The sequence below is a fragment of the Geotrypetes seraphini genome, chromosome 8 (genome assembly GCF_902459505.1).
Source record: "Geotrypetes seraphini chromosome 8, aGeoSer1.1, whole genome shotgun sequence".
NCBI lineage: Eukaryota > Metazoa > Chordata > Amphibia > Gymnophiona > Dermophiidae > Geotrypetes > Geotrypetes seraphini.
In genome coordinates, this window is record NC_047091.1 from 67367422 (window position 1) to 67392999 (window position 25578).

Sequence of the window (25578 nt, forward strand, 5' to 3'; positions counted from 1 at the left end):
AACAACGGCCACCTCTAGGAGATGAGACACAGAAGTCTGCCGTGAAAACGGAGTAGCTGATCAGCGAGGTAAGAACACAAGGAAATCTACTTGTGGAGTTTCCCATATAGAAGCAAGGAAATGGAGAATCACTGAATCTAAAGTCCAGTTATGAAGATGAAAAATTGCTTCTGAGCGTGTTTGCCAGAAAAAATTCACTCTTCCTGAAAAGGAAAAAACAGTTTTGAGAAAACACTGTTGTGAGGAAGTGCCTAATTCCAAACAGTTCAAGGCTTTTGTTAGTTAAAAAAAAAAGTTTGCTCCACCAGTCTAGGGAATATAGCCTAATAGAGAATGGGAGCAGTGGCATACCAAGGTGGGGGGGGGGGGCGGTCCGCCCCGGGTGCAAGCCATGAGGGGGGTGCTCCCGGCCTTGGAGTCATTGGCGTCCGGTTCCCCCCCCTGGTGTCCGGTTCCCCCCCCTGGCGTCCAGCTTCCCCCCCCCCCCGACATCTCACTTCCCCCCTGGCCTCCCCGCACCATTTACCATATAGAAGCAGCCTGCAGCAAGATCGCGATGCCAGCGATCTTTGCGCTGCTTCGGTGCTGTTTCGTCCGCCGCGGTCCCACCCCTCCTCTGATGTCAGAGGAGGGGCGGGATCACGGTAGAGGAAACAGCACCGAAGCAGCGCAAAGATCGCTGGCATCGCAATCTTGCTGCAGGCTGCTTCTATATGGTAAATGGTGCGGGGAGGCCAGAGGGGTGAGCAGTCCTTCGGGGTGGGGGGCAAGCAGTCCTTCAGGGTGGGGGGTGGGGCGAGCAGGCCTTCAGGGAGGAGGCAGGCCTTCAAGGAGGGGACAGGCCTTCAAGGGGGGAGACAGGCCTTCAGGGGGGACATGCCTTTAAGGGGGACAGACAGGCAGGCAGGCCTTCAAGGGGGGGACAGGCCTTCAAAGGGGACAGGCAGGCAGGCCTTCGGGGGGGATGGAGGCCTTCAGGGGTGGGATGCAGATCTTTAAGGGGGTGACAGGCCTTCAGGGGAGGGGGACCCTGGTGTAGAAGTACACGGAGGGAAGGGGGGTTCAAAGAGACGTGCATATGCAGGACTTTGGGGGGTGAGAAGAAATAATGGGTCTGAAAATAGAGGAGAGGGAGAGAGATGATGGACCATAGGATTTAGGGAGGGAAGGAACAGAAAGGGAGAGAAGTTGGACACAAGGGATGGTGTGGAGGGGGGGGGATAGAGATACTGGATAGGAGGGTAGTTGGGAAAAGAAAGGGAGAGATGGTGAACCCTGGGGTGGTGGGGAAGGAGGGAGAGATGCTGGATGAAAGGGTAGTTAAGAAAAGGTGGATCTGTGGAGGGAGATGAAAAAAAGGAAAGATGCCAGACCTCCTGGGGAGGGAAGGGAAACGGAAGGGGAGGACAGAGATGGCAGATGGATGGTTAGCATGCAGAAAGAAGAAAGAAGGGGACCCTGGCAAGCAAGTTATCAGAAGACAACCAGAGCCTTGGACCAACAAGATTTGAAAACTAACCAGACAACAAAAGGTAGAAAAACTAATTTTATTTTCTTCTTTTGTGATTACAATATGTCAGATTTGAAATGTGTATCCTGCCAGAGTTGGTGTTAGACCGCAAACGTGAGCTAGGATTTAACAGAGAGAGGAAAAGTCCTATTTGTTTCTTTATTTTATTTACACCACAGCGCCAGTGTGGTTAGGAGAAGCCAAAGGGGGGGTGAAAAAGCTATAAAATAAACCCACCAGGATGTTTGAAAAAAAACACCCAATTGGGCAGGAAAATCGAATCGAAAAACCAATTCAATAGGCTGAATCGAATCAAATTTTTTTTCCCTGAATCGGGCAGCACTAGTTTGCGCTACTGTCTTAGACTTTAGGACCTGGGATTGGGGAGAGAAGGCATCCTCAGTACTTTATAATGCAAGTGAAACGAGGATTTGGTCAGACTTTTGAAGGGTCTGCAGAAGAAAAATATTGTATAGGCTGGGGACATGAGACAGCAGGAAATGGGAACTTTTCTTTCTTCTATTTTTGTGAATGGAAAGTCTGAGGATGTCAGAGAGTTCAGGTAAAATATGTGCTTTATAAGAAAATATAATAATGTGTTTTATAAAGTTTATAGACCATTTGTAAAAGATCAAAAATAAGCACTGATTTTAAATTCCCTGTAAAAAAATTTTAAATTTTCATAAATTTATTAGTTGAACTATTGATGTTTTTTGATTAAATTGAATTAGACTTAATCTAATACTAATAGGAGCAAGCCTCAGACTTAGGAGTATATGTTTCCCAAATTTGGGATTACTCCAAGAGAGAAATAAATTACTCTCCTTCCTCCTTATAACATCACCGGTTAGTGCCCCACCTCCCTTACAGTACAGATTAGTTAAATCAATATTTAATTATCTTCTTATAAGACCTAAACTCCATTATATTTTTACTTACAAATAAATATTTAAAAACCCTATTCCTACTCTTTTATTAATTTAAATCCTTAAAACCTTATTACATTAAACTACAAAATTCTACTTTGGTATGGAGTAAACAGACACAAACTCTAAACAAATCAGCATGCCGTTTTTGAAACTCAGAACCAACTCATGCCAGATCTTGTGCATTTATCTAATCCCACTCAATCAAAATTATCTCCTCCAAAATCGTTTTCCATTTCATTTCCTCATGTTCCAATTTCATTCCATGTTTGCTCGGGGCCAACAAGGCTATGAAGATAGAAGTGTTGCTCAAGCCAGCGGGAGCTTTAAGTTTGCCCTGCGAAACTAAGGCCTGGTCTGATATTAATAAGAAGCAACAACGCTGATTTGACTTTGGGCTACTCGAGCTAAGTATCTGGAAAATTATATATTAGCAATTGCATCAAATGGAAGTCAGAAGTTTAAATGAATTCAACGTTTTTTAATACACAAACAGTGATGAAATATAGAAGGCTATAAGTGGAAATGAATTGAATACTTTTAAGCAGAAAATGAACTGAATGCCTTTAAATAAACAGTTTTGAAGTGAAGAAATGGATTTTTGTAAGTTTTTGAGTACTCATATAGTTTTTTATGGTACTCACAACATTTAAACACTTTTTACTGAGCACTTTTGCACTATGCACTTTATTTGTTGATAAAATAAGAAATATGGAAAAGTATATAAATTGAGTAAATGAAATGGAATGAAATTGGAACACGAGGAAATGAAATGGAAAAGGATTTTGGAGGAGATAATTTTGATTGCGTGGGATTAGATAAATGCACAATGACCTTAGGGTGTCACTGTCCCAAGGCAACAGGACACATAGCAACCAGTAGCAAATTACATGATTCAGTTCCTAGGTGTCACCATATATAACCATAAAGAAAGCTATATGGTTCATTTCATACCAGAATTTACAACAACAATAAAATTACACATCTACGTCACTAAAATCCAGCCTAGTAGGGATTGGAGTGTAGTGAGAAGGGATTGTGGTGCAGAGAGTCAGTGACTAATGCCTTATGGAATTATTTCCAAATGCTGTCTTGATGTCTCAGTGACTTGGATAGAAGGGGAAGGTTAAGTTATGTAATGCGAATATTTGTATTTCACCTATACATTGACAATGCACCTGCATGTCAGTGAAGATACGAGTTTGGTTTGTATTAGCAACAGCACAGTAGCAAGCAGTGCTTGGTATCAGCAGATATATAAAAAAATAGAAAACTGTTCTGTTTTCACTATCCGCCCACCCCCTCCCCCCTTTAAAAAACCATAGCGCGGTTTTTAACGGCAGCTGCAGCGGTAACAGCTTCACAGCTCCGATGCTCATAGAAATCCAATGAGCGTAGGAGCTGTTACCGCTGTGGCCAGCTCTAAAAACTGCACTTTGGTTTTTTAAAAGAGGGGGGGGGTATATGAGGTGAAGAGAATAGTGCTGATCTCACTGTCAGCTTCATCTGTATTACAGCTGCAAGCAGCATGTTTTATAACTCTTCAACATACGTTCCATTGTATCTTAGTCATCCATTCTAAATATCTCAGCCCATTTTTGCTACGCACGAAGCATTAACTTCACAAAGCCCCACTGGGGAAAGGGGGAGACTTATTCGGTTTGTGCCAAAAGTCGGAAAAAGAAAGCCAAGAAAATAAAACCTACTCAAAATCCACCATAATGGACGCTACGCTACAACTCGGAAAGTTTCACATCTACAGATGTGGCATCTTAAGACAACGGTATGCCCAGTTTACCCAACATACACCTACATAATTCGACGGCAGAGAAGAATAAAGCAATAATCAAGGTTCCTCATTTTGCTTTTTAAAATGTCCATTCTTTTACTTTCTAGAAATTCCTCCCGCCCTGCCCTTCCTTTGCTGTTGAGTGCCGATTGCTCTAACAGGGATGTCTCAAGAGTACTGGCAGCCCAACCTTTAGATAAGGATGTTGACTTTGTTGGCATGGTCTTTTGATGTTTAAACACTATAGGAGATAAATCCACGAGGAATGGCATGTTTTATTTGCTATGATTTTTTAACTTAACAAGTTAAGGTCTAAAAACTACTATGAACTATAGCCTGTTATACATAAAAAAAAAATTCAAGACCAACTAGGGAGGGGGGGGAGGGAGGAATATATACCACAGAGTTTCATTCAGAAATAAACAAAAAATTATATTGCAGGTCAACCCCAGCCTTTATAAAGGAAATGAGACACAAAGGGGAAAAAAAACCCCCAAACAACAACACATAATACGAGCCCACTGCACAGATAAGAGATTATTTTTGCTGGGATAGTTGTCAAAAGCAGATACCAGCTATTCCCATAGTGTAGGCTATCAGGGGAGTCCTCAGTTATAAGCACATTTTATCTAAACATCAGTGTGCTCATGTGCTAAAGGAGTAATTTGCTTATTCTAGTGCCCTCTAATTTGTTCTGGCATTCAAAAATATTGCTTACTAGAACATCCTCGGATTATAATTCTTGAAAGAGAAAACAACTAAAATCTACTCCTTATGTATATAAGCGTACAAACGTGCAGAAACCCAATGTAGATTTATCAATAGTTCAGGGTATACATCCAGAAGAATCCTTTAGAGTATTAAAAATGACAAAGCAGCATGAAGATAGAGCCCATTTATCATGTGATTGTATTATTGATTTAATTTCATTTTTTTTAACAGTTCAATAAAGAAAAATAAAAAAATTCATATGGAAATGGATGTTTGCCGTCATTATGGACAGAAGCACTGATACCAGTGATGTTAAATGAATGTTGTGAAGAATGAGTCGAGGAGGAGGAACAACGTCGAGACAACCTCGATGATTTGACACTTTCCAATGGAGTAGAGCGATGCTCAGACTGGTTTACAGGCAGAGGTGTCGATGTCCTCGAGCATAGCTTTCAAATAAGGCACCGATACCAATGGGGCAGACAGTCTCACTTTCTTTCCTTTTCCTCCCTCGGACTTGGCATCTCTCGTTCCTCTCCTCTCCCTTGTCTTCCTTCTCCTTCCTTCCCTCTCTCTCCCCAATTGGGTGCAGCTGCAGAAGCAGCATTCCCCCCCCCCTATGCAGCAGTAGCAGCAGCATTTCTCTTTCTACCCCACTCCTTTCCTTCCTTGGACGCGATAATTGAGTGTCAGCTCCCTTGCTGAAGTCTTTTTTCCGTTCAAAGCCATGGGTGACGGTTTCTCACACAATGCGTGCCTGCGTCAGAAGCCTTCTCTCTGACGTTGTGATGTCAGAGAGGCTTCCAATGTAGGCGTGGATTGCGCAAGGAGCTGCCACCCGTGGCTTTGAATGGAAAAAAAGACCACAGCAAGGGAGCCGACACTCAATCATCGTGTCCAGACCATGGGCCGCAGAACAGTACCAAGTTTGAGACCGCTGCTCTCTCTATATTTTATTGTTAAGTTGTAACATCCTTTGAAACATAAGGTAAAGGTGGGACTGCAAGAGCAAGAAATCAGCAAGGATGAGGATTCCCTAAATACAAGTGTCAACACAAAACCTGTACATCCTACCTGACCTACCCCTTCATATCCAAGAAAAGGTCATTCTTCATACTGGACAAAGAAGATAACTTTTGTCAATGAACTGCTTAAAAATTACCTCAGGCCTGCACGGAATCCAACTGGTCCATACTAGTTATGACCAATCAAACCTCAATCCTATGGCAAGGAATCTGTGGTACGGACTGTAAACCCGGCTGCTCTCAATGCTTTAAAGTAAATTAGAGGTGGAGCAGCTTAAGAGGTGGACACAATTTCAGCCCTTAAGAGCTACACACAGGACATATATAACAAATATGCAACAAATATACATGAGACAGGATTTGCATACAGTGGAGGTAGCATGCATGCAGACACTGAAAACCTGACCAGTTTGAAATTAATTTGTAAATCCTTGACTTAAATGGTTTCAAATAAATCCAATGTTGCAGCAATGTAAATAGGAATCACATATGTTGCCACACAATAATGTGAAAGCTCTGGCCTCAAGACTAACTTGCATTCTCCACTTTTATTAATGAAGGACTTACGACGCATAACATTTTATTATTCATTTTAAGTGCACCCTTCTTTTAAGTGTACCCTCATTTTAACAGCATATTATTAGGATTTATATATTGTCATTTTCGAAAAAGAAACAAGCCATGGGGAAGTAGGAGGGACCAACATTTTTAGTAGACTGGCCACATAGATATTCCAGCAGAGCAGTGGGGCACCTTAGGGGGCACTGCAGTGAACTTCACATCACATTTCCCAGGTACACATCTCACCATAACTCCCTAAAGGTGTATGGGGAGCCCTCCAAAATCTACCCAAAACCTACTGCATCCAACTGTACACCATCCCAATAGCCCTTATGCCTGCAGGTGTCAACTAAATGAAAGTACAGTAGGTTTTGGGTAGATTTTGGTGGGGCTCACACTATCCACCACAAGCGAAGTAGTTACAGTGGGATATGGGTCTAGGTCCCCTTCTCTGGAGTTCTCTGCACTGCACACCAGGCTACTCCAGAGACCTGCTTGCTGCTCTACTAGGACTGGCCAGAACATCTACAGCTGTCATAAAGACAGGTATGTACTGTTTCATATCTTTGGGATGTGGGAGGGGGGTCAGTGACCCCTGGGGGAGTGAGGGGGAGTGTCACGTTTACATCCCTCCAGTTATCATCTGGTCAGTTTGCGTAGCTTTTTGGCGCATATTTATTTTTAAAAACAGATCTAACAGTCCAAATTGTGGCCTGGACATTTTCTAAAATGTTTGATTATGGCAGAAAATTTCAAATTTATTTATAACCCACTATACTATATTTTTTTATTTTGTTAACTTAACTTGTATGCAAGTCAGGACTGGTCTGCTGCAGTGAGACAACTTCAGACCTGTCCTGACTTGCATACAAGTTAAGTTAACAAAATAAAAAAAATTAAAAGTTAAAAAATGTCTTTCTATTTACATTTGAAAAGGACTTTTGAGCAGTTGAACCAGTTTTGAAATCATATGAAACACCTTTAATCTAACCCCAGAGGGAGCAATGATAGACATAATGAAACACATTTGAGGGCTTGTCCCTGTTTGTGATTTCCATACCATCTTATGGTTCTTAGCTCTGCTTGTTAGTTTTAAAAGTGTATACATTGATTGTCAGTGTTCTCCTTTTCTTTTTTTGCTGAGTGGTTCATATCTTTGGGACACTTTTTGATTAAGATTTTTTCATTACCCAGTAGTGTGTTAGAGCATATTTTCTAGATCTATTCTAGACAGATTTATAGGCTTTAAAAAAAAAGCGATTTGGATGGTTTGTCGAGATAAACATCCATCTTGCACTTTATGGCAGTTTTGGGACATTTTTTCTCTTTTGAAAATGAGCCCCATACTATCCTACTCAAATTGTCAACACAATACTCAATGAAGCATTTAAATCAGGGGTGTCAAAGTCCCTCCTCGAGGGCTGCAATCCAGTCGGGATTTCAGGATTTCCCCAATGAATATGCATGAGAGCTATTAGCATACAATGAAAGCAGTGCATGCAAATAGATCTCATGCATATTCACTGGGGAAATCCTGAAAACCCGACTGGATTGCGGCCCTTGAGGAGGGACTTTGACACCCGTGATTTAAATAGACATCAAAGGGTAAACAGATAGATGGGATAGAGTAAAAGGAGCAAGAAAATAAAGGAACTAATTTAAAGAAAGTTGCATGTGAAGTCAGAAAGTTGCATGACTATAATCTCAGATAGGGTCCATGTGGACAAGCAAGTCCTGCTACATTATGTGCAGTCAATGTTAATCCTTGTGTTATGTGCGACCAGCAAGTTCATTGCGTCTTACATTAAAGATTTGGGAGAAGAGCCAAGCTTTCACTTGCTTCCTGAAATAGTTTTGTGTTGAGCGAAGCCTTTCAGGGAGTGCATTCCAGGGTGTGAGGGCTCCTCCAGAGGAGACTTGGTGGGAACAAAAAGATATAGCTTCCACCCAGAACTACAAAAACTGATGAAATTCAAAAAGGCATGGGACAAACACAAAAGGGGGGTTATATAGTAAGAGGCTGGACTCAAAGCATCCAAGAGCACTTCTGCAAAGCAAAACACAAATGATTTTCACGTGCCAAAAAGCAGAGGAGAATAACCTGCATAGAGAGGAGAATAACCTTAGAGGGAAGACTAAATTGGTCCGAAAATAATTGGCCAGCGACATAATCTGGATACAAGATAGAAAAACTCAAATCTAATAGAAGCAAAAAAAAAAAAAAAAAAAGATAACACATAAAATTCCTCAACACACTGCATTTGATAGACCCATTAGGTTAGTCTCTGCCAGCCACAAGCACTTGCTTCACAGAGAGGATCAGCATATCCATTTCCTGGACAAGCCAAAATTAAAACTGTAACAGTTAAAGTATGCATCCATTTTCCAAACAGACATGCAGCAGGGGGACTTGATACTACTGCCTTTCACACTTAGCTCACTCCATCAAATATACCAGAAGGAGAGTAGCAATGATACTGTAAATTAAAAAAGATCCAGCACCTTAAACTTTTCTCGAATTTTATATTATATTATATATATAATGTATACAATATTTCCCCGAAATTCGCGGGGGTTCCGTTCCAGGAACCCCCATGAATTTTGAAAAACCGCAAATACGGTTTTTAGGCAGGGGAGACAGGAGAGGGCAGCCGGAGCGCCGTCGAGTGAAGGAACTCACTCGCTGTATGCTCCGACTGCCTCTTCCTGTACTAAAGTCGGGCCTCACCAATCAAGAGCTGCTTTGACATACAGCTCCTGATTGGCAAGGCCCGACTTTAGTACAGGAAGAGGCGGTCGGAGCATACAGCGAGTGATCTCCTTCACTCGCCAGTACTCCAGCTGCCCTCTCCTGCCTCCCCTGCCTGGTCATTCGCGGTCAGAAAATACCGCAAATGACCGAGACCGCGAACCGCTGACCGTGAATTTGCAGGGGAGCACTCTATATACACATACATACATACACACACACACACACATGTACATTATGCTAGTGGTGATATTTAGTAGCTGCTATGCTCTGAGTTTGTCTCCTATGGAGTGATTTTCTCCTGCTTCCAAGCTCCAGGATCAAGTTCTTGTGTTTGCAATTTGATTGAGAAGACAACAATTTTTAGATAAGTGTTTTTTGAAAACTTTTTGAGACTTAGAATTAAGACTGTTGAAATTCACTGTGAAATTGTGTCCTCAACTTTTTGGGAGTTTTTGACCGAGGATGTGTCTGCTGGCTGCAAGTGATATTTGCAACTAGCCTGCCTATATGGGTTGCTTTGATTTTCCCTATTAGACACTGAGGTCTTTTCTCCCTTAAGAGTAACACTTGGACTTGTTATCCTATACTCTTGAGGTTGTGCTATGTGGATATACACATATACATACATACAGAAAATAATGGTATATATGGTTCCAAAGCTTCCTCAAAACACGAACATACAAAGTCAAATCAAAAGAGCACATATCCGACCCATGGTCAAATCCATGTGGAGTACCACAAGGATCACCACTATCACCCATATTATTTAACCTCTTCATAGCATCCCTAGGCATAACCCTAGACGCCCTAAACACAGTATCATTCAGCTACGCAGATGATATAACTATCCTCCTCCCCTTTAATATTCAAGACCCCTTATCCACAAACCACCTGAAAATAATAATGGAAACGGTAGAAAAATGGATGTCAAGTCATAAACTAAAACTGAACTCGGAAAAAACTAAATTCCTACTACTAGAAAAGGAAAAAAAACCATCTCTCACAGAACTAGAAGTAAATACAATCAAGTACCCAATGCAAAGTACACTCAAGATCCTGGGAATACAACTAGACAGAAACTGCACAATGCAGTCTCAAATCCACAAAATCATCCAAAGAGCTTTCTTCACAATACGTAACCTAAGAAAAATAAGAAAATTCTTCAACAAAGATCAATACAAGATATTAGTACAATCCCTAGTACTGAGTATTGTAGATTACTGTAACAGCCTATACCTATCATGCCCAAACTACATGATAAAACAATTACAGACAGTTCAGAATATAGCCCTCAGAATCATCTACTCACTAGGCAAATATGACCACATCACCAAAGCATACCTAGACTCACACTGGCTACCAATAAAAGCAAGATCCCAGTTCAAATTCTACTGTCTACTATACAAAGTAATACATGGAACAGCACCCAGCTACCTAAACAACAGACTACACCGTAACCTCTCACACAGATTAAGGAGAACTCAGAGCCTATTCACTCACCCCCCTCTCAAAGGAACACGACGAAAGAAACTATATGACAGCCTTTTAGCGACACAGGCAGCAAAGATCGATACTACCATCACCAATCTACTGACCAAATCAATAGACACTAAAGTATTCCGAAAAGAAATCAAAACTCATCTCTTCAAAAAACACTTCCCATCATCATAACCTCACAAAAGTATTAGAAAATGCTCTCATGACCACCCTACCACCACCACCAGCAACACCTTGAATCCGGACAGTATTATCTCTATTCGTCTAAACAACAGAATCCGGACAATATTATCTCTATTCGTCTAAACAACCCATCACTATCTACTATCTGCTATCAATTTCTCCTGGAAAAGTCCAGAATAACAATTGTAACTTGACGCATTCTTGATTACATGTACTGCAATGCTACTGGAAATGTCCAGTCTTCTAACTTGTAATCCGCTTAGAACCGCAAGGCACAAGCGGAATAGAAATCACTAATGTAATGTAATGTAATGTAAAGAACTAAGGCCAGTGCTGGGCAGACTTGCACGGTCTGTGTCCCATATATGCCATTCAGTTGAGGATGGGCTGGGATGGTTTAGATGGGCTGGAATGAGCTTTGATGGAGACTCCAGTAGATGGAACCTATGCACAGTACTGGGCAGAGTTTTGGATTTCTGGCCCAGAAATATCTAAGAAAAAGAACAATTTAAATTAAATCAGTAAATTATAGAGTGTATGTTTGGGCAGACTGGATAGACCATTTGGGTCTTTATCTGCCGTCATTTACTAGGTTACTATACACACATACACACAAGGGTGAATCAAAAATTAAAGGTAATTGTAAAAATTGCACAATAACCGAAGCAGAGCTAGTGAAATGCCTCGTACATTGCCTGCTGGATAGTTCGTCCACACACAGTGGAGCGCTCAGCCTTTAGTTGTGTGGCAGCCACGAGGCATGGATGCTCCACTGCAAGATTGCACCATGGAAGAACAACATGCAGTAGTGCGCTTTCTTTGTGCAGAGGGAGTGAAACCTGTTGAAATTCACTGTTGGATATTGATTCAGTATGAACATAGTGCCATGAATCAACAAAAGATTTATGAGTGGGTAAAAGGTTTAAAGTGGGAAGAACAGGTGTAGCTGATGAAGATCATTCTGATCGCCATCAACATCGCTTACACAAGAGCACATTGACATGCCTTGATTAGAGAAAACCGATGGATAACGGTGTCTCAATTGGCTGCAAATTTGGATATCAGCTATGGATCTGCATTTGCCATAAAGCATGATGACTTGGGATACAGGAAAAGTTTGCACACGATGGGTTCCCAAACAGCTTACTGACCTGAACAAGCAACAGCATGTACAGGTTGCAACCCAGTTCCTGAGATGATCTTCTCTCCCTTCCTCTCCCCCACATGTGCAGCATCTTTCCTCCCCTTTCACCCACCCCCTTGTACCTTCCCTCTGCAGCATTTTCCTATTCTTCTTTCCCTCCCTCCCATCTCCCCTGTGAAGCAGAACCTTTGCACAGTATCTTTCTATCCCTCCCATCCCCCCCCCGCTGTGCAGCCGAACCCCCGCTGACCCTTCCATCTCTCCCTCCCATCCAAACCCCACCGACTGCGAGACTGACATACCTTTTTCTAAACAGCCGCATCGGCAGCAATCTAAACAGGCTGCTTCTCGGCCTTCTCCTGCCAGGGCGTTCGTGTGCCGCGTTGATGACATCATCAATGATGCGGCAGAGGAATGCCCCAGCGGGAGAAGGCTGCGAAGCAGCCTGTTTAGATTGCTGATGATGCTGCTGTTTAGAAGAAGGTAAGTCGGTCTCGCGGTCGGCGGGGTTCAGATGGGAGGGAGATGGAAGGGTCAGCAGGGGTTTGGTTGCACGGCGGAGGGTGTGTGTGCGGGGAAGCGCTGCTGCTGGCGAATCCAGCGCTTCAACTAGGGCTTATTTTCAGGGTAGGTCTTATTTTCGGGGAAACACGGTATTTCCAAACAGTGAAATAACCACAACTGGAAAAACCTCTGCAATAGAAGTGCCACAAATCTCTGGAAAATGATGATCCAAGAGTCCCAGGTCTCATCAACAGCATTTTGTTTTCAATTTAACTTGTCTGTGTAATCTGGGACTTGTCCAATTTGTGAGGCGCTCAGAAATCCACAACGTTCCCAGAACATCACATCTTTTAAGATGTTAATGTATACTTGACCAGCAGGGATAGAAATTATAAACAACAAAATAAAATGTGTCAAAAAAACCCCCACTGGAGTCAGCTTACATTATTAAACTTGTACAGTTGCTGCCACAATTGTTAATCTGTACCAGTCCAAAAGTCAAGAAGGAAACTTATTCTGCTTTCTTGCATCACATGATATGTGCACCACTATATGCAGTTAGCCCAGACCTTTGCCTTGCTGATCCTCAGATTTTCTTTTTCTAACTCAACATCTTCTATCTAGCTTCTTCATGCAAGCTGGATTCAATGGAGAAAAACTATCATCTCCTTTAAGCTGACCAAACAAGTAACTGTTGCATAGTCTGACACGGTCTACTATGAGACTTTACTTTTAAATAGCTGAATATCTTTTTCACACAGCACAGCAGCTTCTGGGTTCAAGGGACTGGTTTATTTATTTGTTAATTTTGACATTTAGAGATCACTTATAGCCTAAGTGGTTTACATTCAGGCACTCAGGTATTTCTCCCTATCTGATCTCAGTGGGCTCATAATCTGACTAGCATCCCCGGGGCAATGGAGTGCTAAGCAACTTGCCCGGGGTCACAAGGAGCAGTGCTGGACTTGAACCTGCGGGTGCAACCCTAACCACTAGGCCTCTCTTACACTCCAACATCTCTCCCTCCTTCCCTCCTTATGTACAAAAATTCTCCCTCTTCCCTTCCTCCCTTCCATTGTCTAATTTTTCCTTAGCATCCCTGGTTTACCTTCATGAGTTTCTCCAAAGCCTCAAGCCCACTCAGCAATGGTGCACAGCCAGCATGTGGGAGAAGCTCCGCGGCCCTGCATCTTACATAGAAACATAGAAACATGACGGCAGAAAAGGGCCAAAGCCCATCAAGTCTGCCCACTCCAATGACCCTTCCCCCAAGAGTTTGCTTACCAACCTCCTGCCCTTACCTCATTAGAGATCCCACATGAATATCCCATTTATTTTTGAAATCTGCCACGCTGTTGGCCTCAATCACCTGCCGTGGGAGTTCATTCCAATGATCGACCACCCTCTCAGTGAAGAAATACTTTCTGGAGTCCCCATGAAATTTCCCTCCCCTGATTTTCAGCGGATGCCCTCTGGTGGACGAAGGTCCCATAAGACGAAAGATATCCTCTTCCACCTCGATACGACCCGTGATATATTTAAATGTCTCAATCATGTCTCCTCTCTCTCTTCGTTCTTCAAGTGAGTACAGCTGCAATTTATTCAGCCTTACTTCATACGGAAGATCCTTGAGCCCTGAGACCATCCTGGTGGCCATCCGCTGAACTGACTCAACTCTCAGCACATCTTTCCGGTAATGTGGTCTCCAGAATTGAACACAATATTCCAAATGAGGTCTCACCATGGACCTGTACAGTGGCATTATGACCTCTGGCATCCTGCTGATAAAACCTCTACGGATACAACCCATCATTTGCCTTGCCTTGGAGGAAACCTTTTCCACTTGATTGGCAGTTTTCATGTCATCACTAATGATTACTCCTAAATCCCGTTCTTCCGTGGTCCTAACTAAGGTCTCACCATTTAACGTGTAAGTCCTGCACAGATTTATTTTACCCAGGTGCATCACTTTGCATTTTTTAGCATTGAAGTTGAGCTGCCAAGTCGATGACCATTGTTCTAATAGTAGTAGGTCCTGCGTCATACTGTCAGGCATAGTGCTTTTACCTACTATGTTGCACAGTTTGGCGTCATCGGCGAACAATGATATTTTTCCTCTGAGCCCTTGGGTCATATCACTTATGAATATGTTGAATAGTATTGGACCTAAGACCAAGCCTTGTGGCACTCCACTGGTCACATCTGATGTTTTGGATGGGGTACCATTTACCATCACCCTCTGAATTCTACCGCTCAACCAATCCTTAACCCATGCAGCTAGTGTTTCCCCTAATCCCAGCGATTTCAACTTGTTCAATAACCTGCGGTGTGGAACGCTATCAAAAGCTTTGCTGAAGTCCAAATACACTACGTCCAGGGACTCCCCGGCATCCAGTTGTCTTGTTACCCAGTCGAAGAAGCTAATCAGATTTGATTGGCAGGACCTGCCCTTGGTAATGTTCCATGTTGATGGGGATCACGTAGATTTTCTTCATCCAGTATTGTATCAAGTTTCTGTTTGATCAGTGTTTCCATGAGCTTGCATACTATGGATGTGAGACTTACCGGTCTGTAATTTGCCGTCTCTGTCCTGCAGCCCTTTTTGTGGAGTGGAATAACATTAGCTGTTTTCCAGTCCAAGGGGACTCTTCCCGTGCTTAGGGAGAGATTGAAGAGCACAGACAATGGTTCCGCCAGGACTTCACTCAACTCTCTGAGCACCCTGGGATGTAGGTAGTCTGGTCCCATGGCTTTGTTCACTTTGAGTCTTGAAAGTTCTGCTCTCTTTCCCTTCAGAAGTTTCTTTCTTCAAAAAGGGCAGTGACAGCAATGTCTACTTGCTGCCTACAGCTGATCCTAAAGCCTACCATCTGCCACCTCCTGTCCCTCTCTGACATAACTTCTTATTTCCATCTGGGTGGGATGTGGCAGAAGCCATAGGTAGCAAGTAGAAATCGCTGTTGCTGCCCCTTTGAAGAAAGAAGTTTCTGAAGGGGAGGGGGAGATGCAGGGCCGCAGAGCTTCCCCCATGCAGGCCGTCAGATGTGCATCATTGCTTAGTAGGCCCGGGCCCACCTCTGGCTATGCCCCTGGCTTGCATATGGTGTTTCGAGCCTCGGGCCGACAGCACCATGACTTTGTTTCCTGTTGATTATTAATGCTTTTCTTTAATTACCTTTGTAAGCATATTACTTCATTTCTAATGTGTACTTTTCTCTACCAGTATGTAAACTACCTAGATAATCTAATTGGTGCTATATCAAAAAGAAGTGAAACTTGAGCAAAACTAACAGCAAATCACAGCACTGTGTTATAACATAGGGAAACAATTTCTAGTATACTTTACTTCCATTTTTTTTGCTTCAGCGTAAAAATGGAAATTATCTCCATTTTGGCCTTGGAAACCCTCTGTGCTAAGACAGTGAGGCCCTTGAACCAGAGAGTTCCCGAATCACCTGCCCTCAGTGACGGATTAGCAAACTGACCTATCCAGGAAGAGGTCATCCCAGACCTAGGCTCTTCTACTTCTGCTGCCGTATTCCAAGATGGTGTCAAGAAATTGCTGTCGTATTCCAAAATGGTGGCAAGAGAAGAGCCTGGAAGGGAGCTTCTCCATATCACATAAGCATTGCTAGTCCATCAGCAGGAGGAGGCCAGGCAATTTGCTGACTCTGATCTCAGGGCCTCCCAGTGTCATGGGGTCTCGAGGACCTGGGGCTGTGGGTCCCTTATAAAAGAAAACCAGTTCTAGAGGACCCTAATTTGGAGAACCCATGCTCTTTTTTTTCCTTTTACTTTCTGATTTACTTTTATTGGTGTCAATGGGAACCTGGGACTTTACTTTGTGCTCACAGGTGAAATTTCAGTGCTACTGGGGTAATAAAAAACTGAGCTAATCATTAACATTGTTTGCTGCCATCAGGAGAAATTCCAAATGTAATCCATTAACATGCATTTCCATGCTAATTGTGCTAGGGTCAGTAGTACAGTAGTTTACTTTCAGTTTAGTACTGATTTCTGTAAATTACAATTATTTCCAATATAAATAATAAGGCAGTGCTAACCTGAACTAACTGCTACACCCAGATTAGCTGAGTTTATTACATCAGGTCCTTTAGGAGTTAAAACAATTTGTAAAACAAAAAAATTACAGACATATTTCCATGTCTCATCTTCCCCTGAAACTTATCTTGTCTAAGGACATCTGAATGTGGAATAGCCAGTTGATGGCTCCCAGCTGTGAAAGCTGGCTAGAGCACTGATTGCAAAGCAGCGAGAAGGCAGCAACTGAAAACCATATGTGAAGACTTTCCTGCCCTTATATCTCATTCCTATTTGTTCTGGTAGAGTAGTTAGGAATACAAATATACAAATAGAAGAAAAAATAGCCGACATGGTAAAACAGAGGGGCTTAAAAGGTATACTAGTGATAGGAAGACGTGCAAAAGTGGCATTGTGAGACTCAAAGGTGAAGGGGACAAATATGTAGAAGCTGATATAGATAAGGCTGAATTGCTTAACAAATATTTCTGTTCTGTGTTCAAAGCTGAAGCACTGGGAGCAGGACCACAGGAGACAAACACAAATAGTGATACAGGTATGGTAGACCCTCATTGATTTTCAGAGGATTGTGGTCATGAGGAGCTAGCTAAACTGAAGGTGGACAAAGCGATGGGGCCGGATGTTGTACATCCGAAGGTACTTTAGGAACTTAGGGAAGTTTTGACGGCTCCACTGGCTGAACTTTTCAATACTTCTCTAGAATTGGGAGTGGTACCCGAGGCCTGGAGAAAGGCTGATGTGGTCTCTCTCCACAAAAATGGAAGTAAGGAAGAAGTAGGGAACTACAGGCCAGTAAGTCTGACTTCTGTGTTAAGTAAATTAATAGAAATGCTTTTAAAAGAGAATAGGGAAGTTTCTGGAATCCAGTGGATTACAGGATCCAAGGCAACATGGATTTACTAGAGGCAGGTCTTGTCAGACAAATCTGATCAATTTCTTTGACTGCGTGACCAGAGAATTGGATAGAGGGAGTGTGCTAGATGTGGTGTATTTAGATTGTAGCAAAGCCTTTGACTGTGTTCCATATAGGCACTTAATAAATAAACTGGGTGTCCTTGGGATGGTCCCCAAAGTGATGGACTTGGTTAGGAACTCGTTGAGTGGAAGGTGACAGAGGGTAGTGGTCAATGGAGATCTCTGCAAGGAAAGGGATGTTACTAGTGGTGTGCCTCAAGGTTCTGTTCTTGGGCCTGTTCTTTTTAACATTTTTATAAGCGATATTGCTAAAGGGCTGTCAGGTAAGATTTGCTAAGATGATACCAAAATCTGCAATAGAATAGACACCCATGATAGTATGAACAACAAGAGGAAGAACCTAGTGAAGCTTGAATAATGGTTTGAAATTTGGCAACTAAGATTTAATGCAAAGAAATGCAAGGTCATGCATTTGGGCTGCAAAAACCCGAGGGAATAGTACAGTTTAGGGGGTAAAGAACTTTTGTGCATGAAAGAGGAGCAGGACTTGGGTGTGACAGTATGTGATGATCTAAAGGTGGTCGAACAGGTTGAAAAAGTGATGGCTAGAAGGATGCTAGGGTGCATAGGGAGAGGTATGGACAGTAGGAAAAAGGAGGCATTGATGCCCTTGTATAAGACTCTGGTGAGACCTCATTTAGAATATTGTGTACAATTCTGGAAACCGAACTTTCATAAAGATATAAACAGGATGGAGTCTGTTCAGAAGAAGGTTTCTAAAATGGTCAGTGGTCTTCGTCATAAGGGGTATGAGAACAGACTTAAAGATCTCAACATGTATACTTTGGAGGAAAGGTGGGAGAGGGAAGAAATGATTGACACGTTTAAATACCTACATGGCATAAATGTGCATGAGGCAAGTCTTTCATTTGAAAGGAAGCTCCAGAATGAGAGGGCACAGGATGAAGTTAATAGGTGATAGGTTCAGGAATAATCTAAGAAAATACTTTTTTTACAGAATGGGTGATAGATGCATGGAATAGGCTCCTAGTAGGGGTGGTGGAGACAAAGACTGTGTCTGAATTCAAGAAAGCTTGGGACAGGAATGTGGGATCTCTTAGGGATAGAAGGAGATAGTGGATGCTGCGAATGGGCAGACTAGATGGGTCATTTGTCCTTTTATCTGCCATCATATTACTATGTTTAAAAAATAGGCTATCCCAGGACACTACACAATAAAAAAACAAAACAGTCTTAAATTACTGGGAAGGAGGGAGATATGGTAATTCCAACTTAATACAGAGTGGTTTAAAATGTCAGACCCCTCACCCCATACCAAATTTTCTCTGTATAGTTCCATTCTGGAAACAAAGGAGTAAGAAAAACATTTTATACAGTGAAAGAGGACTAGAATGGTATTTGTAGAGAAATCATATTCATATATGCACACATACTTTTTTTCCTGTCACAGAAATATTATGATGGGTAAAAATGGTCATGGCACACAATTGTACCCACCTCCACCCTATGTCACTCTACTATACTGGATTATGTGACCCCAAAACACATATCTAACATGAGACAAGAACACTTTTCCCACCCCTCCTCTGAACCGCTTTTAAGAAACGACCCCCTCCTTTTGTTTTCTTTCCTCCCCTTTTCACCTTCCTTTTAATTTTTTTTTTTACTTCGATGTATTTTATTCTCCCACCCTAACCCCCTACCTTATGTATCAAATCAGTCTAAGTCCCATCCATCAGTTATGTAAATACTTACCTCCTCTTCTATTAAACTGCGCTAGCAGTTTTTAGCGCAGAGAGCCGCGCTGAATGGCCCGCAGTGCTCCCGACGCTCATAGGAACTCTATGAGCATCAGGAGCAGCGCGAGTCATTCAGTGTGGCTCCCCACACTAGAAACTGCTAGTGCAGTTTAATAGAAGAGGCCCTTAGTAAATGATTTTTTTAAAATGTCAGAACTATATTTTACTTTTAGTATTATAATTAACATTTGTAATTTTACTCTGTAAACTGATCAGATACTCGCTGATGGTCGGTATATCAAATATAGAATAAACTTGGCAAAATTCTTCTTTTGGGGTGTGAAATAAGACATTCATATGGCAAATTAGAATTATTAAAAGAAGGGAATACAAAATTATTCTTAAATTTTGCAATCCTGTCTTGCAAAGTAGTGAGGGAAGCATGGTATGTAAGACATTTTATGATGCAGCAGAGGGCATTTTTGCTTACCTGTAACCAGGTGTTATCTGAAGACAGAAGTTCAAAGGTCACAACACAGGATCGCAAAACCTTATTTGATGCCTTGACTAACAAAGTTTGGTAGTACTTGTGCTGCTAAAAATCCATGGTGTTCCTCAGTTCTGCATAATAGCTTTGACTGGGGGGAGGAAGAGACTACCAACTAGTAGAATAGCCACTACAAACTGAAGTGATTTCTGCATCTCTTCAGTTTTCTTCCTGAACTTATCTGCTACTTGCTACACTGTTAATCACTGTCTACTCCTTTATGCTATCTTCACTTGTATTCTGGGACTCTGCCTCTTCTCAATCTCTTTCGCCAAGATCCTAGCATCAATTAGTTTACCTCAAAGCTCTCTCCTCTCTACACTGGGTCCATTTGACCTCTTACTGCCTTATCCTGCTTTCAGTATCAAATTGCTGATCACTCCCAAATCGTACTGCTCTGAAATTTCACAAGAATCCAGTCCCTAATCCCAGACAGAGCATCTCTTAATTCTTTTTTTTTTCTGCAGACAAAGCAAAGATACTTAACTATAGCAGGTGTTCTCCAATGACAGCAGGCATATATTCTCACATGTGGGTGACATCATCCACAGGACCACGCATGAACATTGCCAAGTGAACTGTCACTTTAAATCTTTAGGCAGTGCCCACAATGCACCTGTGCTGGTATCTTCCTGACCGTCAGCTTGCTGGATCATCAGTTCTTCGTTTTCCATGGAGCTGAGAAGCTGTGTCTTTAGTTTTCTCTTCAGCGTGTCAAACTTTTTGACTTTTTTGTGCCTTCCCATCCTTATTTTTCATAGTTTTTGTCATAATTCTTTGATTTTATTGTGTTCCAGTATTTATCTCGATTTCAAATTTAATTTTGTCAATGTTTCAGTTTGGGTTTTTGGGCCACCTCAAGCCTTTGAAAATAAAAATAAAAAGAAGACACGATCCCACCCTTACCCTGTCTCAGATCTGTCCTTACCTGCCATGGCCCCGCCCTCACCTCACCCCGCCCTGGCCCCTCCCCCAGAAGCTAATTTTGAAAATAAATATCAGCACCTTGCATGCAGTTTGGCAGGGCCAGCTTACTCAGAATCCAATGGCTCTCTCCCCTCTTACCTCCTCGGTGCTACAATTTAATTTTCTTTGGGCCGCTGGCAACTCAACGAGGTGAGCTTCTGCAACCAGCCTGCCCCAGAATCTGCTTCTCTGCAGGTCCCACCTACATGGAAGTTGCTGCAGAGAGGCAGCTTCTGGGTCAAGCTGGCAGCAACAAGCTCACCTTATTAAGCTACCGGTGGCCCAAAGAAAACTGAACTGCAGCGCAGAGGTAGTAAGAGGGGAGAGCCACCGGATTCTTTGTAAGCTGGCTCTGCCAAATCCGGACAGACTCACACAATTTTTTAAAACCCGCCCAGACAATCCTCCCTAAAGAGGACATGTCCAGGTTTCCCAAATGTATCTTTTCTTAACAGGAAACATCAATTGTTTTTGGGATACTTTTCACTCAAGCTCCCTGTGGGCCATTAAGCCCTTTGATTTAGGGTTAGCTGTTTTCCCCTCCATGTCAAAGACGATACCAAGCAGCTTAACCCTTTCAGGACCAAGGGACATATTTGTCCCATAACTTTAAAATCCTATAAATTTTGATTGGGATAGTCTACAGTTCTAAATTTGATATGTACGGATTCCATATGATACTGCCTTTATGTAAACAAACTGGTTCCGACATTCATTCATTATCGTCGTTGCCAGATTGACGAGAAGATTCACTTGCCACACTGTCCATAAGCCAGAAGTTTGATTTTAAAAAAAAAAAATAATGATATTTCACAAAAAAAAATCAATTTTTTGGCATCTGCAAGCCCTTTTTACCATAAAAATGTCGTCAAAACCACAAAAATTGGCCTACGATCCTTATGGTCCTGAAAGGGTTAAGAAATGCTGTCAATGTAATTGGACCATCTCAGGCTCTGACCCACATGATTGGTATGTGCAATGTCTGGCTTCTGAACATTGGGACAGTAGCTGTGTCCTCTGTCTCAATACGCATAAAAGAGGTCACTCAAAGTCCAGAAACTTCAATTTGAAAAACTTTTCAGTACTATATCTGCAATGACATCCAACCTGGCAGGAGACTTGGAACCCAACACCATGCTTGCTAAAATCCTAGCATCGGAACCGAGTGCATCGTCACCACATCCAGAGCATTGGGCTCCTTGCAGAAGCAGAATTCTACATCTTCATGGTTGCCTTGAGTATCGAAGAATGTAGTACCATTAGAAAGCTAAGAAGCACAAACATTCTTCCCCTTCTAGGCATGCCACTGCATCCTTCCAGGCGTCGACTTCCTCAACACACAATAAGCGATGATGCAAAGATGACTTGTTCTCCCAGCATGCCTTCCATTGAAACCCCCCCACCCCCTCCGTTGCCTGCATCCCCCTTCCATTGAACCCCCCCCCCTGATGCCAGTCTGCCTGCCTGCCCGCAGCATGTTTCCATGAAACCCCCCACCCCCTCCGATGACAGCCTCCCTGCCTACCTCCCATCCCCCTTCCATTGAAACCCCCCCATGCCAGCCTGCCTCCCAAAAGAGCTGCCTGGCTTAAGGATTATAACAATGCAGCCCCAGCTCTTCTTCTTTCAAATACAAAAACCGTCTCTGGTAGCATGTCCTCCCCCACCGTCACCCAGCAACTGAAGCACAACGAATCGGGCCAGGCCGCACTCACCCGGGCCTGCCGCTCCAACTGACTGTGCAAAGCGGAGCCCCTTAGCTTCTGCACCATGTGCGCGATAACAAACGGCAGCTCCCCTTCGCTGTGTAGCATGCCGGAACGCTGCTTTCACCTCCCAGAATCGGCAGCTTCCTGTTGCTGAGCAACTGAAGGGCGGTTCATTCGGCCTCTCCCGCTTCGCCAAAGCAACGAAGAGCATAGTGAGAACTCACGCGCGTGGACAGAGGGGCGGGGCGTGTTACTGGTGTGCCTGGGGAGGGGGGATTCGCGGGGTGTTAGTGGTGTGCCTAGGCTCGGCGGCGGCAGGGGGGGATTCGCAGCTGTTACCTGGCCAATCCTTACATGCGCGCATGTGCACTCCTGCGGCCACAGACCTACAGATCATGGAAGCACGCAGTTAGGAGTGCGCATGCACAGCTAGGGTTTTATTACATAGGATAACGCCCCAATTGAACGACTTCTAGGCAGTTTACACTGAAGAGAGCTGGACAATCAGCGAAATACAAAATACAAATAGTAAAAGTACAACATATTTCTCAAGCATAGTTAGAGTAAAATGTGTACTTTAAACATGTAAGAGACAGTCCCTGCTCAAGGAGCTTACATTCTAATTATGACAGATGCACAAGATTGACAGGGTGGATCAATATATGCTGCTCAGATAGGAAAATGTAAGGGAGAAGAGCTAAAGAGGGAAGGACAAAGTGCTCTTACAAGTTGGTAGGATTATGACTTAAATGCATTTTCAAAAAAGTGGGCTTTCAGCTTGGATTTGTATACCTCCAGAGACAAAACCTGATGTATGGAGTCAGGCAGGTTGTTCCATGCATATGGCGCTGCAAGGCAGAAGGAATGGAGATGGGAGTTAGCTGTAGGGGAAAAAGGAACAGATAAGAGAGACTTACCTAACAAATGCAGTTCCCGGGTAAGAGAGATAAGAGAGGAGAGATATTGAGGAGCCACAGAGTGAATACACTTGTAGGTCAGTATGAGGAGTTTGAATTTTATGAGGAAGCGGACAGGGAGCCAATAAAGTGATTTGAGGAGAGGGATAACAAGAGCATAACAACACTGGCAAAATCAAGGCATGCAGCAGCATTCTTAACAAACTGAAGGGGAGAGAGATGGCTTAGCAGAAAATGTTTCTCCCTTTTCTTTCTTATACTGTACAGGCTTAAAAGCTATCAAAGTGATGTTTTTCTGTCCTGCGAGAGCTCACACTTTGATTTTGTGCTTGAGGCAATGGAGGGTTAAGTGGCTTCACCAAGATCATAGGAAGCTGCAGGGGATTTGAACTGTGCTCCTGCTCCCTTAGTTCTCAGTCAACTTCTCTAAGCATTAGGGTGCTCCTTCACACCTTTTACCCATGTGCATCTCCCCCTGTATAGACCACAACGATCTCCCACTGACTGACCCATCTTTTGCAACCTATCTGAAATTCATCTGTGTGACTTTTCTTATTCTTCAAGAGTCAACATGACCCTTTCCTTAGCTCTAGATCGGCTCTCCCTCCATCTTACCAGCCTACCGTGTTCTTTTACCTAACTTCCAGTCCTCTTTGTGACATCCATCCTCCATCTGTGGGGCAAGCATTTTCTTATCCTTGCCTTCCACCTGGCTGCACTCATCACTGGGAAAAGATTTCCTAAGGCTGCATCATACTGCCTCTCTGTTCATTGAAATACAGTGTAAATCTCACCTTTTTCACACAGCTCTTACATTTTAAACCCTCTATAATTATAATCTTGTTGTGATTTTAACCATTTGGGGTATTAAATAAATTTCGCCCCTCAATAGCTTGACTAGCTTGTAAGCTCTACAGAGCAGGAACTGTGTTTTCCATATATTTGTACTGTCCCAGTATAACTAGGAGTACTGTGATAATAATGGGAGAGGACCCAAAAGGAGACCATGAAGGAGGGGGGCACGGGGGGAGGGGGGAGTAGGAGAAGCGACAATACAAAGAGATCGCCTGTCTATTACCACCCTATATGCATTTTATAATGATGTAAATACTGTGACACCTCACACCTGGGGAAGACAACACAATGCTGCTAGAGCCCGGCACTCTTCACAGTTATAAGAGGTCTGCAGAACTAGAGCAAATAGGAACAACACAACCCATTACCTCTACCCCCCTCTGTGCTCCTACAGATAACTCGGCTGCCTAAGCACCCACCTCCCAATACTCACCCGAGATCAGCGCCGGGGGAAGACAAATAGGAAGAAGTGTCGGGCGGGACAGGGGTGCTCAGTCAGTCTCCGATCACACACACACCCACCCCGAGAAGGGAGAAGAAGACAAAAAAAAAAAAAAAAATCCTACCGACAGCACCACTGTCCACGCCCCGCCCGCAGCTCTGCCAATCAGCACCTCTCTCTCTCTCGGCCACACTGACAGCCACTTGGGAGGCGGCGCTCGAGGCCGCGCTGAAGCTCAACCGTCACTCGCCTTCCCTCGCCTTTTTGTTTGTTTTAAATACGCTAGTAACGTTAGACGACGGCACCTAACGAGTGAAGAGGGAGGGGATTTTTTTTAAGGTGTGGCCAGCAGGAGGGGGCGGGGTTTTGAATAATTAAGGCATAAACAGAGGGAGGCGGTTTTTTTTACTCGACTGGTTTGGAAAACAGCGCAGGAGAGAAAACCAGACGTGTAGAAAAGGCTACAGGTGCACGTAAAGGCGAAATAAAGGCAGAACCTGCTACAGCAGCCTGACCGGCGGGAAGCCTTATATTGCAGCAGCCACCACTGCCAACATTTCCCAAAAGATTGAAAATGCTAAAGAAAATGCATAGCAGAGGAGGTAGCTCTGTGGGTGCTTAAAGTTCCCCCGATTTTTGAGCAATTTGCCTTTATTTTGCCATGGAAGGGTGACCTATAACGGGTTTAGCACTCCCAAGCATTCTGAAAAGTTGGCTCCTATGATGCAAACAATCCCTCCTTGGGTACAACGAAGGAGCTGTTTAAAATTAGAGACGCTGCTCAAAAATATACAGTATAGCAG

The 25578-nt window shown here is 43.2% G+C and overlaps 1 protein-coding gene across 3 annotated transcripts in view; it reads right to left on the reverse strand.

The window, feature by feature from the left end:
* CDC42EP2 (CDC42 effector protein 2) overlaps positions 1–25050 on the reverse strand; it is a 43049-nt gene extending 17999 nt beyond the window's left edge. Inside the window, exon 1 of one of the 3 annotated variants that reach the window (XM_033956935.1) lies at positions 24900–25050. The gene's annotated coding sequence lies outside the window, so the exon portion shown is untranslated. The other 2 variants (XM_033956934.1, XM_033956936.1) reach the window with 2 other exon arrangements.
* Between the last annotated feature and the right edge of the window lie 528 nt (positions 25051–25578).